Source organism: Anopheles nili, chromosome 2 (assembly GCF_943737925.1).
Source record: "Anopheles nili chromosome 2, idAnoNiliSN_F5_01, whole genome shotgun sequence".
Taxonomy (NCBI): Eukaryota; Metazoa; Arthropoda; class Insecta; order Diptera; family Culicidae; genus Anopheles; species Anopheles nili.
The window spans coordinates 26922383-26937543 of NC_071291.1; positions in this window are offsets into that span (position 1 = coordinate 26922383).

Below are 15161 nucleotides of genomic sequence, written 5' to 3' on the forward strand. Positions count from 1 at the left end.
CTGAAGTTTAATTTGTTTCGCCACCAACTGTGTGCTTGGGGCAGACGCCTCTATTTAACTGATGCACTGCAACGCACTTGTACAGATCGTGGGTCGCATGGTGGGATGGTAGTTTGATTTATATATCATTTGCGCTGTCTCTTGGAGCCAGACCAAGGGTGGTCCCTTTATTTGTTTCGGTCGAACGCCCGTAAGAGTCAGCAGAAGGATACCACCCGAGGTTTGATTTCTTCTTTCAATAGATGATGAAATTGTTCGTCATTGAGAAAAACGATCGCAATATATTATCCCCTGTTAAGTGCCTGTTTAGCATGATTACTCTCTTCAACAATGGCGAACGAAACTGCACCTGAAACATACGCGTAAAGGTGCACGTGACCTGCTCTACTTTAATCCTTTCACGCGTAAAACCATATCCTGCCTTTTGGGCAACTTTTACATCGTAAAAGGGCTCGTAAGTAGAACGGGAAGCCTAAAAGCGTTCCCAAAAAAGGGGGTTCACTCCACGATCGATCCTGATACGTGCGATTCCGTTTTTGGGCGAAAGTCACCATCACTTTTACCGACTAGCTCTCGGTGGTATCGGGCGTTGGTCGGGCTTCCGTTTTCTCTCCGGCAGCATGGTCCGAGAATAATTACTTTCACTCTTCGTCCAGGCACGTACACAAATGTGTTGGACCAGCTTGGCTTTCTGATCTGAATCATCGGACTAAGTGGGCGACGAAAGCGCAATGGCTCCGGTGGAATGTTGGTACGAATTGGTCCGAACGGATGCCGCGCACCTTTCCGTATGTAAATAGGCGCACTTAGTACGTGTTCTGTGTGCGCAAATCGGGCGCATCCCCATTTATGCGCTAGCGCAACCGGATCCAGTATGTTTGTGGACGATGAACGTGTCAACGGCATCGCGTAGGTATTCTGGGTCAGTAGTAATAAAATCGATCACAGACAATAGGCGCAGACATTGGGAGAAAAGCAGCACCTCGTGAAGTATTTTCCTCAGCCGATGTGAGGGCGTATGGTGCTTTACGTGGGCTCGGAGATTTTGGGGGCTCAACCAAGGCTCAATGGCTCAGCCGAGCGGCGAGAGTGTAATGAAGATGAATGCAGTAATTAAGACGCTCGTTGGCGCTCGCTCAGGCTCTCTAGCGCGCCATGTAGTGATTAGTGATTAATTGCAATGGCTCTCGGCCCTTCGCTTGTGGCAGTGGGAGGGCCCTCCATGAAAGCTTTCTATTTTAGCTTGCCCGTTTGCATATGCCGGGGCGGGGACGGTTTCGTAAAGCCGTAAACAACAACAACGAGCTCGCAGCTCGCAAGACTGATTAGAATTCATAATCGCTGGTGATGATTTCGATTGTTTCAAAATAAAACTACTTCATTGCGCGTTACTTTTTACGGCCTTACTAAGAAGCTAAATAAGAAGGTTCCCAGTAGTTGGTTTTGTTTATGGCTTTGTTGTCTGTTGTAAAAATGAAAAATATACTGTTTTTGTATTAGTTTTTCCTACTCTCGAAGCTGAACAATCGAGCACATATCGTCGATCGTGCGATGCTAGATAAAAAAATGAATATTGCTGAAGGATTGATTGCTTGTGTTTTTTGTTGAATAATATGACGAAACACAACCCACCGCAGCCCTGTCTGCTTGTTAATACAAAAAACAAATGAACCATAGTACGCTCGCCAAGGAATGGTTCATAAATCACCGCGTCCGAGCGTATAGATCGGTCCTTTGCCGCGTACCCTTCCACAGTGGGGAGGTTCCACACAGACGGGTATTTGTGAGAGGACAAAATCACCTTCGGCACTTCGGCGAGCTAGAATTATGCCTCAAGACAGCTATTGAACGCATTTTGCGTAACGTACGGTGGCTTCCTTCTCCACAAACAAATCGACACCAGAAGTTGGGAGCTTAAGGTGGTGGGACGCATCTTAACCGTTCATTACCGGCCCCGGGGTTTAGGCCGCAAGAATACGCAACCGAACCAGCCCGCGTGTGATCATATCGTCACATGGACGCGCACACGTGTGCACGCTAATTGAGCGACAAGAATGGCGAGTTTCGGTGGTCGGTCCAAAACTGACTGGCCATTAATTTTCGGTGGCATTCGAGTGGCGATGCGGCAATCGACTGTCCATGCGCGTCGCGCTTCACAACCGCGAAACCATGGCCGGCTAATCTGGCTTGACTCTCTCGGAAGGCGGTAAGGTTCGTCGCTGGCCGCCCGTTGAAGTCGTTTGTTACAAGTGCGCACCGCTAACCGGAGTTCGATGTGTTACTCTTTCACCCCACTTATGTCTGATTGAGCTCACCAACCCAAGAAACCGGGTGGCAGAAAGCAGGAAACATGCGCGCTTGTTTGCCGTTTGGAATTGCAATATTTTTCGGCATTTTTTCTCCACATGGCGGCACTCGACGCGTTCGCTTAAACGATGGGCAATTTTTGACCTATTACCGCCGGGTGCGTATTATGTGGGCTGCTCGCTCGGGAGACTTCATTAGCGGGTTTGCGGGAATCTCGTGATATAATGCCAACAACCAGCCACTAGGGAATGCCAAGCAATGGCACCTGTTGTCGTTGCGAGCAAAAGCTGGCGGAAAATGTTTTCGAAAACATCCCAAACATGTGCCAGTGCTTGGCGAGCGGGGCGTTTAAGGTAAGCGCTGCTCATAATGCGGTGTCATAATTTGAATATGTACGCCTAACCCTACAGAAAACTCTCACCGACAATAGCCACATTCAGTGCCTACTCTGCTTGTCGTTGGTCGGTCGTTGATTCGGCGCAACCAAGACCCATTACGCCGCTGAACATTTTAGCGAAACACTGATAGAAACATTCGGCTCGTTACCGGGTCGGGCATTGCATTTGCCACTGCTGCAAGTGCACTGGGTAGTAATTAGATGAACGAAAAATTGCAAACATTTGTTCGCCATGTTTCCCGAACGGACTGAGCGGCGCGGGCGCGTGCACGGTCGCTGATCAATTTGCAGCTTTTTACTTTGTATGGCAGCAAAAACTCAACTGCACGCGAAAAAAACCTTTGACATCGAGAGGCGATTTTTGCATTGATTCCGATGGCGATTCGAAGGCCCATTAGTGTATGGAATCTAGTGGTGGAATGGTTCGAAAGCTTCGTAGAAAAAAGTTTTTTCCCCTTTTCTGATTGAGCTGTTAAAAGCCTTTCAAAACATGTTGTATTGGGGTTGTAAGACCATTTCCTTGCGAGCTCTTTTCTTCATGTTTTTATACATATATTTTATAAACTCATGACTTCCTATCAGGTTTCGTAACGTGTTTTTTTCTTAACACAACGAGTTTCTCAACTCAAGACATGAATTGGCGGCCTGTTGCAATGAAACTTCTCAATCGTTTGTCGATCGGCTGATCGGGCAAGATAACAGTGTTGAAAAATGAAGAACGACATCGAATCAATGCCATCTAACGACCCTGCCTCCCGGGGGGAATTGGATTTTATGGATGTGGCACTAAATCCGTCAATCCTGCCACCCCCATGGATTGCATCTCTTTTACCCCGATCCGGTGCGATCGTATCGAATTTGCGTTCCGATCACCTTCAGCTGTCAGGTTCCATCGTGCGAAGGGAGATTCTTCGGTGGAAAGCCTCCGGACGATGCGCTTCTCGCAGGCGCATATCGTACATCGTCATGTTAATCGAATAGTGCCAGTACCGGCTCGGATCGGTTGAACGAACTTTCGATCCGTTGGCCATGATGACAATGCACAAGGCTTGGGTTGGTAAGCATTGCATCGCGATAATTGCATTTACTTCAAGCACCAACGGGGCTGGAGATTGGGTGCTTTTTATTGCACGCCTTGGAGCGGCTAAATCTGTTACTAAAACTTTGCGATGCACAGATGCAAATGCACCGATGGTGGAGCGCGCCTCTTTAGTACATCACCAGTTCGATGAAGAAGGAGTATTATGGCTTGGACGAGCAAAAAAAAAACGAACCATCAATCACCGAAGGCTGAGCCATCGAGAGGGAAATGATGATGATGATGACCTCTAGCGGTGCGGTGTAGATGGATAGGATTTTTTTCGTCGATCTTTTGCCTCTCCATTTCTGTATCCGGTTTTGTGGGGCCTCGGCATATCGAATCTTCCGTGGGGCGAGAGAAATGCAAACCATCCGCCAGAAAGATAGCGCAACGGAATAGGAATTGCGAATCGTTTTTCTCCCCTATTTCCTAATGGAAGTGATGAATGGCTTGGTTTCCCTTCTGGCTGTCGGCACTTGGCAAAAGAAAGCCCCCTTGAAGCTTTACACGGCGTCACTCTGTGTCGTTTGTGCCCCTTTGGCGGTAAAATGTTGACCGAGCTTCGGCTTCACTGCTTAGCTGGGCTTTTTTTCTTGCTTCAGGACGAGACTGTTTCTGGTGTAGTTGCGAGCGATGGAATTATGGTCAAAATAGAGAGCAAAGGCACTGCTTGCAACACTGAAGCCTATTGAGGAACTAACGCGTAGAGAAAAATGTCAGAATTCGCCATGGTTTGAACGCTCGTAGCAGGCTATAAACCACTTCTACGCACAAAATGAAACATGTCCATTCGTCCCTCCAGCGACGCATGCATGCGTGGAAACTAATCATGGCTGGCGCCCCGCCCTTCGAGAGTTTAGAGTGGCATGTCATAAATTTTTAACATACCAATTAATTAAAGCAGTAATTAATTTACCTAATCTCTGCGTGAGCCGTTTCAAGATCCTCCTTCTTGCGAGAGAGGCTGCGTTTCACCTGCAGCCGTTCGATCGCACATGGGAAGCGGTTGGTTGAACTTTTACTTTCTCTAAGCCCGAATGCTCTTAGGGTTTGTTTGGAAAAGACTTTTCATCTAGCACAGCAGCAAGTGAGCTGTTTAGCTGAGTCTATTTTGGATCTCCTATTGATGCTTAGTTTGTTGATCCCCAAACAAGATCTAGCAGTACTAATATAACAATTAATAGCCTTTAGAAAATGTTGATGTTTTTTTTGCTTACGAACATTGCTTCAGGACATATTGCTGTTGCACAAACTGCTTAGCTTTGTCACCCATACTCATCTCTCAATCCATATGATCTAGCAGTACTAATATAACAATTAATAGCCTCTAGAAAATGTTGATGTTTTTTTTTTGTTAACGAACATTGCTTCAGGACATATTGCTGTTGCAAAAACTGCTTAGCTTTGTCACCCATACTCATCTCTCAATCCATATCAACTATCAATAACAGCAATGCACCAACTCACCTGGAATGAAAAGAACCAGAAAATAAACATTAAAGCACACTGTATGGTAAGAATCATCGTAATATTTGGAACAATGCATGAAATTGTTGAGCAAACATATAAAATTATAGAAAATCGGGGTTCGTTGCTTACTCGGTGGCACTCGAGTCTTTCGTAATACCGTTGCTTCATTTCACGCAAACTCTGACCCTTCCGTAATCGCGTCGATGGGCACATTATTAAGGGCAATGGAGCATCATTTTTCGTCTAAGCGATTACAAGAGAAAAAGAAGAGAAAGATTCACAACGCGTAAAACGAAACCGCATCTCAAACGACGCAACAAACTGCATACATCGATGGTCAACCGATTTGTCAATCAATTCAATTTGTCATTCAGTCACGCCGCCTAACGATCGATGGTGCGCATCGTCGTTGTAGAATCAACCTGGCGCTTGCGGGCGATGACGGTGTCGGCGCGACAAATGACACATGTTGCTGGGCAGGTTTGGTGGTGATTATTTAATATCACCCGCCTAAATCTGGATATTCTCCGAGACTCGTTTTGGGCTAAGCATCGAAACCATGAGATGCTATCATTGCTTATAAACGACCGTGCTCGAATGATCGCGTCGAAGCTAGGCCCACTAACACGGTTTGCATTAGTCGTGGAGCCATTATCAGAAGCTTTGAAAATTTGAAAAATTGCTTGAATTATGCCACTGGCACGCTAAAACTCGCCACCATCGTCATCGCGAACCTCGCGCGTTTTTCAGGCAAGAGCAAGGTGTTTGGGAACGAATTGATTTCAATCCACTTGCGAGCATATCGCTCGCGTGCGTTTTGTTGGAAGATTTTTCCCGCGAGGTGGCAATCATCCGATGCAGCTATTTGTTTTCCACCCCGTTCAATGTGTGTGTGGGTGTGTGTGAGCGCGTTCGCCTACTACGTGCTTGCGTGCCGATGCGCGCACGATGCCGTAATTGCTGCGTGTGAGCGCCGGGGCTCTATTAATTTCATCATGTTTCGGGCACAAGATCACGCGGCTAAACGCGTTCGCGTAAGCATTCGCGCGCGCGTGCGTTCCCTGAGATGCACCGTCAAGTCCAACGCGCGATAAACCAGTCCCGCGAGGGAAACAACCGCAAAAAAAATGCGCGGAAGATCCCGCGAAAAGTGTGTCACAAGTGGTGTAAAGCTTAACATTCCTCAGCGCCAGTGAGTCGGATTGTGTGTGGAAGGGAAAGATAAATCCCTCCCCATTCCGCGGAAACTATCCGAAACCACCGTGAAGGGATCATCTCGGAGCACGGGGTTCGAGTGGATCCCGAAGAAAATCTCCCCGGTCTGAGGTGTCACCATGTGGAAGGATAATAATTTATCGCACTTTATTACTTCACACTGGCGGCACACGCATGGACGCTCTCTGCCCTCGAAGCCCGAATCCCTATGCGGCCCTTTTCGGGGAGACTTTGGACGAAAGCACGTTGTTTCGTGTTTTGTTTTGTTCCCGATCTCCCTCGACGGGGTCTTCACGGCTAATCAGCGAATGGTGTTGTTATGCTATGTTTGGGCAGGGAAACTGGCATGGAATTTATCACCATCCATTGGTACGCCTCCCGGGAGGATGGGATGCGTCTCGAGTGTCATCCGGTAGAAATCGTACGGCCCAAAAGAAAGGACGATTGTGAAACAGCCTCCATTTATTCGCCTAGCGGATAAGATATTATCCACAATACCATGGAAGGAGAGAGAGAGAGAGACAGGGCGAAAGCTTCCATTGGGTAGCCGGTGTTAAATAAGAAATTATAAACAAACTATTAGTTTGTGTGTTTGAGAAGGAGTCTCCTTGGGGTGAAATATGTGTGATGCTTTCAAAAAAAAATCATATCATCCTGTCCCTTCGGAGGTTGTTTCGAGTTGCTGCCTATAGCTTCATACTACTTCACCAAACCGCAAAACCATCCACACGAACAGGGAAAATAAACCCCGACTCCGACGTTATACAACTCAGGAAAAACCGTGCATGTAAACCGAACGCGCTGTTCCTACATACCTGCCTCGTTGTAGTTCCTGCAAGGAAACGTCACTTGATAATCGCAACCGCGGCCTCGCAATAAAACGAGGAAATCAAAGTGAAGGAAAGCGTTAAGAAAACGCCTTCGGACCATCAACCCCGGCGGCTCTATCGATGGCTGGCGCCTATTTTCATCGGCTTCCCTTCGTAGTAAATCGACTTTTAATCGATCACTGCCCTAGCACAGCTGACGATCGTTTTGCAGCAGGTGGTCAGTCGATCTAGGGGTTGAGAGAGTGGATCGCGTATAACCGCAGGGAGAAATCGACCGCTTAGGATGAACCCGTGCACTTCCCTTGCGGCCAGGAAAAGCCACTCCATGACTCCCGTTCCTTGATCGAGGGGTGGAGTGCCTGTTCCTTCAGGCATTTTCCCTCCCGGGCTGGCAGTGCCATCGCGTGTCACGGCAATGGTGTTGAAGAGATCATTTGATTCAATGATTTGCTTTTAATGAAGCATTAAAGAGGGCTGCCGGTCAGTTTACTGATCGAATGCGGTATCGCTGAAGTTTGTTCCGTTCCCGGATGGAAGCGAAGTGCAAGGAATGAAGCTCGCATTACTTTTTCTGCTGTAGAGGCTGGGAGAGGATAGATAGGAGAGCTAATGGCTCTATAATACGTCCTTTCTGCAACACTTTTTCCGATCATTTAATATTCGTATTTCTTTTTTTATGCTACTACTAGTGGTTTCATTACGTATTGAAGCGTATGATTATGACTATTTAATATCAAAGCATATATATATATTTTGTAACTGAAATAAACGTACTGAATATCAATTTGCAATTCCGATAAAAATGAATCTAAAATATGAATTTAATTTCGTTTTTTATCATACTTAAAGTTAACCGAGTCAGCCCGGGATAAGGCTAACAGCGGCTGTTGGGAGGAAATGCCTTTCAGTCCAGAATCAATTATATAATTCTCAATACGGCCAGGCCAGGCCTGAATAAATAATACTATTATACGTAAAATTATCAATCGTAAAATATACAAAGCAATATAATACTACGATACATAATATATCAAGTTACATTATTTTACAAATAATTGCAAAGCTGAAACCATTCAAGAATGCGGCATTAATCGCACTAGCTCACTGAAGATCGAGCAGATTTAACTCGAACAGGTGGTTTGGTGCATTTTGCCGGCCTTCAAACGCCGTCCTTTAACTAGAACGAAGCCTCACCAGGGCCGGCTACATTCGCCTTCACCGGCAGCTGTTGCCCGATGCACCCTAGCAGTGTGTCTAATGACGCTATTCTAATGGCGATTGGCCCACAATGAAAGGGAACCGTAGGGCACCTATATTCGTTCCAGAACGGTAGAACGGTTCGCAAAAGCTAAGCTCCACTAGAGGAGAGCTTCCACGCTCAGCTGACTTCCATTGCACACACTCCATCGAGTTCCTTTCGCCTTTTTTGGTGGGTCATTTCGCACTTGAGTGATTTTTTGGCCACACAACAATGCGAGAAAAAGCGCGATTCTCGTCCGCGAACGATTTCCGAAGTCGCGGTTGCGTTGCTTGGCCGTCCTTGAGCGGTCGCGATGACGAGTCACTCGCCGGACGTTGTTGGGGTTTTGTTTTACTTTGTCGGAAAGCCCCAAAGCTGTATAATGGCTCGCTAGAATGTGCTAAAAGCTAAAGCTACGTAGAACGCACCCTCAACGAGGGCTTGCTTGAAGGAGAACGAAACGCTCGGCTCATATAACCTGTACCTCCCGGTAGCTGTGAGGTTTGGTTTAGGGATCGAATTACTCTCGTTGCATCACCCGTCAGGCAGTAATGGGTTGCTGTGGGACGAGTTCCAGCAGGCCAGCACACCGTAACCAATGGGTAAATCGGGTGCTACTTTTACATAACGAGCTCACAAACCACACGGCATCATTTCATCTCAGCGGTTACTAACAACGTGCTTCAGCATCCAGAATATGTGTTGTTCGGGTTCGTTTTTAGTTTTTTGAATGTTCCCATTCACGGTAAACGAGACATTTACTGCCCTCAAAATCATTAGTTTGTCAGTACCTTATTTTCCCACAATGCTGCCAGCCGTGAAAGGTGCATTTAACCATCAACAAATATGCTTTAGCAAGATTTATGGTACAAAAAGAAATTGCGGTTTCGTGGGCTTGGGTTTATTTATTGATTTATGTTTATGTGCGTTTTATACCAGCTTGGGAATTTCATGGGGTATTGATGAGTTTTCGTACATCGGAAAACGATCCCATAATTCCATTATGAATCTTTAACCACATATGCTGCAAAACAATTCAAATTGTTATTATTTTACAGGTGTTTAAACTGAAGCTTACAAATGTATCAAGTGTTAATGTAACAGGACACTTTAAACCTTTTCCTAAATAACTGAACAAAAGTGAAAAGGATTGTTTTTTTCTCGACCTGTAATTGCATACTCTACTTCTCCGGTTAAACCGTTGTGTGTCATTTAAAATTCCAAACATGACGTCCGTCGTTCGTCAGCAGCCAACAATAACGCGCACCATTCATTAGCAACCAGATCGCGCCGGTGCAGTTCCCTAATAGCGGGTTATAAACCCCGTACCATTAGATCGATATACCAACCAACAAATAACCGATCGACTTAATGAGTTCGAACCACGTTCTCCGTCTAATGCTCCACGCCAAGCGCGCTGAATACCTACGCGCGAACCGCTCGAACACTCAACTCTTCGAGCGTTGTCTCCGCCGATTACGGATTCATAATCGTTCCGCATTAATTGCCCCGAAACCTCATATTACTCGGAAGCTCCAAAGCCGCTCGATCGTCCACCGGCAAACGCTCAAATAAAGGGTGAGTAGTTGGCGGTGGAGCCGCCTAGTCGCACATACCGCGTGACAAACGGTGTGTGTAAATTGCGCGCTGTATGGTGTTACGATTTTTTGTTGTTGTGTTGTTGTGCTTCATTTCGCTTTTTCGCTCGGAGCACGATTGGGTCTCACTCTGTCTCACCTTCTTGTGCTTTGTTCATGCACCACCCAGCTACCGCAATCGATAAAAACCCGACAATAGGGGTGTGTGATGTTTGGTGATACAAGGGGTTGAACTGTTGCTCCACCCCGTCGATAAACAGTGGCGCTACGTTATTGCTTCTCCTACCGCCACAATCAGGCGCACACGTCGCTGACCCTGAGCGAGGTTAGGTACAGACCGTCAGGTTGTTCACTGACGGTTTGGTCGAGGTGCGGCACCACACCCTTCAAACGTTCGCAGGGTGACGCACGGTAGAAGAGATCAAGCATCGTTCGATCTTTGACAAGTGACGATCGCATTCTCGGGGGAGCGCATGAGCGCGCAAGACTCACGCTTTTCTGGGGCGATAGGGGGGAAGGTTTTACCACGATCAGAAGCCTTGTTCTTCTCACTGTGCACCGTTTGGCGCTCCCATTTTGTGTTTTGCAACCACACAGCGCAGCCGTGAGCCACTGTGATCGATCAACTCACGGACGAGTAGGTGTTGATTGCGATCGTACGTGTAGTTCAGTGGCACGAATGCTAATTGCTGACCACTTTGGGTGCATTTAGTGGTCCGGGTGTGAAAAAGTTTGACTGTTTTGCCAAGCTTAAAAGCAGTGAGCCGATTTCGCAATACCGAGAATCGCGATCATTCCCACCCCCGTAAAGGAATTCCGAATTTCGCCCGTAACCCGATGGGCACCTTCCGTTGCGCAACGATCGCGCGCCACCGGTTTTACGGGCGTTTCGATTAGATAATTTCGCGATTAGGGCTCGCGTTTGAGGGTGGTACGGCTTGCAGGGGGTACATTTTCGCGCAATCGACACCCCATGATAATCACCCTCGTGGTGGTAGTACCCGGGGGTGCCGAATCTTCTGACACTTTCACGCCAGTGCGGGAGGTTCGTCGCTTGTGGTTAATTGATGTCACTCGCTGCGACGAACGGGAGCCGGCAGCCTGTGGAGAAGCCCTCAGCAATAATTTACGGCCATTGCACAACAGGCAACCGTTCGCGGTATCTTCGATGCTAGCGTGATCAGATTAATGATCGATTTCGTTCGTGATATTCCAGATGGTTGCTTTCCCGACGTCTTTTTGATGCCATCTGAGGCTGAGCTTCGTATGGGTCTCTTCACTCTAATGCAGCCCTCCGAAACACGTGCGAGGACCATAATTTTATTATCAACAAAAAAAGCGCCACCGGGTTGACCTCATTTCGCTTGGACGGTATTATCTTTTCGCTCACACGCCTTTAGGCGAGCACGGACAAAATTGGGCCTCACAGGGGGGGGCTCGCACTTTTATTGAATCCGATGCGCGTATAATGAAGCGGTCGAGTTCGCTAATGAGCTCTTGGGTCCGCGTTGTAAAACGCGTTATGCTCGTGAAGAAAGTGATGATCTCCGCGGGCCGGTTATGTCGGTGTATGGTCGTGAAATAATCCGATGCCGATGTTCAGAAGCTCGTGTAAGAAAGGGTGTTATTTTTTACTACCGCGCCCAGGCGAAGAGCGAGACTATCGAGCGAAAGGCGCCGAAAGGCAATTGCAAACAGACGAGAACGTTCGCAGATCTGCTGCACTTTTAAATCCCTTTCTGCAGTCGGTGAACTTTACAGCAGCTCGGGTGCGTCCGTAATCTGTGCGGCATTATTTCAACCCATTCGGTCCCATTCGCAAGGGGCTAAGTACCTTCCGCGAGCGAAGCACTTGCTAATGTGTCGAATATTGCTCCGTGCCGAGACGAACATAATTCATCCTATAATGCGGAGGAGGCGCTAGACTCGGGCAGGGCGTGAGAGCTTGTGGCGGCACCTTGTTTCGTGACTGCGAGCTAAGGCTCGTTCAGCTAAGCCTGCGCAGGAGTAGCGTGTACGTCTTTAGGGGCGCGAAATCGTGACAAAACGGATTACTGGCGGCTTGCCTAGCTCTACTTTTCTCGCGTTCCGAGATCTCGAGTGGAAGATTGAGCTTGTCGAAATGTGTGGCTTTCGTCACCGGAGGCTTAAGGAATCCATGGGGGATTTTCTTTTCCGAGCAGCTTACTCGCCTGCCAAAAAAAAGGTTGCAAAAGCTGGAGGCATTTCTTCTGCTAGCTTAGCCCATGCCGCTTTGAACATGCTGCTGCGACTAACCGTTATTGTTGCAGAATACGATCCCATTAGTAACCCAAATCCGATGTTGCTCCATTTGAGCAGAGATCGTTATCATTATGCAGGTGATGATGTGCGAGAAAAAAAATTGTAAACCTGCTGTTTCATTAGCATGAAAATGACTTAAGCTGTGTGGGGATCGTGGCGTGGTAAAAGTGATATTATTATTTAAATGACCAGCTAAACGTTTGCACATATCTCAGTGGCATTCAGAACATCGATAGTCCTTCGAATGTCGCCGGCAAACACACGAGACACGAAACACGAGAAAAAAAACTACGGAATTTGACATAAAAAAACTGGCTGGCTTTGACTTTGGGACGATCCCAAAATTTTTCATCGATCTGCAGCACGATCCTTCATGGCATGGTCGACACAAATCGCTGCAAGGACGCTTGGACGAACACCTCTCTGGAGATGCTATGCCGTCGAAACCGAAAGTGATACCTTTTTTTTTGGTTTCTCTTCAACCGGTAGTGAGTCGTGCTGACAGGACCGAGCCGTCCACGCAGTCGATCAAAACGTTCGATAACGGTCCGTTCGTAATGGGTCTACGGAGCGATAGAAGTGCCCACGGAGGTGCGCGATCGATTCCACGCGCGATATACTTCCTACATCGATCGATCTCGTCCCGAGCAGGCGTGAAGTAGATCTACCGATCTACTTCACACACCCCGTTAGTGGGCAATTTGTTTAATTACCTCTCTATGCTAATCTGAGCGGCTAGCCGGAGGAAACCACTTCGAAGGCGTACAGTGCAGTAGGAGTTGAAGGTCGTCGAGGACTGGAAAGGGTCGCCCAACCAACCTCATTCGATTCGGTTCAGGAAATCATGAATCCCTTCAATATCAGACCCACCATTGACGCAATTTCCAGCTCTCGATAGCAACCCGGAGCAGGCACACGAAAGTGATCACGCGCGAAGTCTCCCTTCGAGAATGGTTTTCTATGATTTTTAGACTTTGTGGAATTTTCTCGTCTTCTCAGGGTTCGGTTTGCGGATCTTACACAAGCGACCCTTGTGGCCGGTGTCAGGTGAAATTGAAAGTAAGTGCGCATTAAGATCAGCCCGATTGAAGGTTCAAAGAGCGCGGAGGGTTGGATCGAGCGCGATCGGAAGAAATTAACGCACGACTCCACCACGTAATGAGTCGCTGGCCGTCAGCAGGTAGTCCGCGTCTTTAGATGCGAGATACTGCAGCTGTTCATTCGCGAAATGGATTCGTCCACGAGACGGACGGCTGAATGGTGCGGTGCGAAATGTTGACGGCATTGAGTCGATGGAGCTGGAGTTGATGAAGCCCAGTTGGAGCTCAAGGAGGCATTCGTCGCGTGTGCTATTTTGCCTGTATAAGGAAGAACAGCAGCAGTATTCAAGGGGAACAGGAATCACTTGGAATGACGTTGTTTTGGTGGCATTTCAGCGTGAACCTTCGGGAGGGAAACCATCGACTTCGACATCCTTCGGAATTAAATCGCTTACATGTAGATTGAATTGAACATTCGAACCGTTTTGGGGCGAGCTCTAGGTTTCCAGCTCATGCACTTTTTTTTCTGTCAAACAAATTCGCCTTATTGGCACAGATGCCCACGATTGGGCTAGCTCTCATTACACGCCCATAGACCCCCTGTCTGCCACAATAAAGCCGCCTTCGCTTGCCTTTTATCCTGCGGTGTGCATTTAATTCAATCGAGACCACAAAATCTCCCGCGTGCGATCGCGTAACGAAACCGGATGTAAACGGACCAATTAAAAGGGCCATTTAGCTCGACTCGTGTGCCTTCCACACGCGCGAAAGGCGGCGAAAAGTCCGCTACAATGTTGCTGCCCTTGCGAACTGCTCGCGAACCCGCGAAACTTTTGCACCCATCCACGTCCTTTCGAAAGGCACACGCCCGCGTTTCTTCGGGTCGGGATCGAGAGAGGCTTTCACCTGCGCCTTGCGGCGGACAAAGGCCACCCGTTCACGTCCAAAGCGGGCCCTTGCAGCTCGGTCATTATGAAAAGTGTATCACTCAATCAAATCACACAGGTCGTTAGGTTCGCCATTTCGCCGGACTCCCGTCACTGGCGGCGTCACTGAAATATGGCGCACGCCGCCGTATCCATGGCACAATGTTGCACTGGCGGGAGAAAATTGTGCACACGGTCACTCAATCACCTTTCTACAACTGTTGCTGCTGCTGCTGCTGCTCACATTGGCCATCATTGAGCGGGCTCGGAATTGATACACCGGGCGGGTGTCCCAATGCCAATTTCTCAGCAACTCAAGCACCTAAACGATCCTCTGGTGCCGTTCTCATCCGGTGGTCACTTTCCCCGGCTGGTGGCTCCCTATCAAAGGGGCGTGTTGATTAGCATTGAAAGAAACCACCGCACTGGCATGATGCCGTTTCAGCGGCGGATCTCGTTGTGCTTCGTTCCATCGAAACCGCGTTGGTCGTGATTCACGGTAGGGTTTGTCCGTCCCGTAGCTAAGGGCTCGTGTAGGGCGATATCATTCACTGGGAACCTCGGAGGAATGTCAGCCCGATCGCGCTCACCAACCACCAAATGACCTTCATCCATCGTCGCCCGATGCCGCGTGTAACCTTTTATTAATCTTCCAAAACACCCTTCGGTCGGGAATGCGCGCGGAACGTGTGCGTGCGGTTCACTGCGAGGCGCGAGTCACTAATTAAATTAGAGAAATCCTACGGGTCCGGATCACCGCCGGATAAAGGTTCC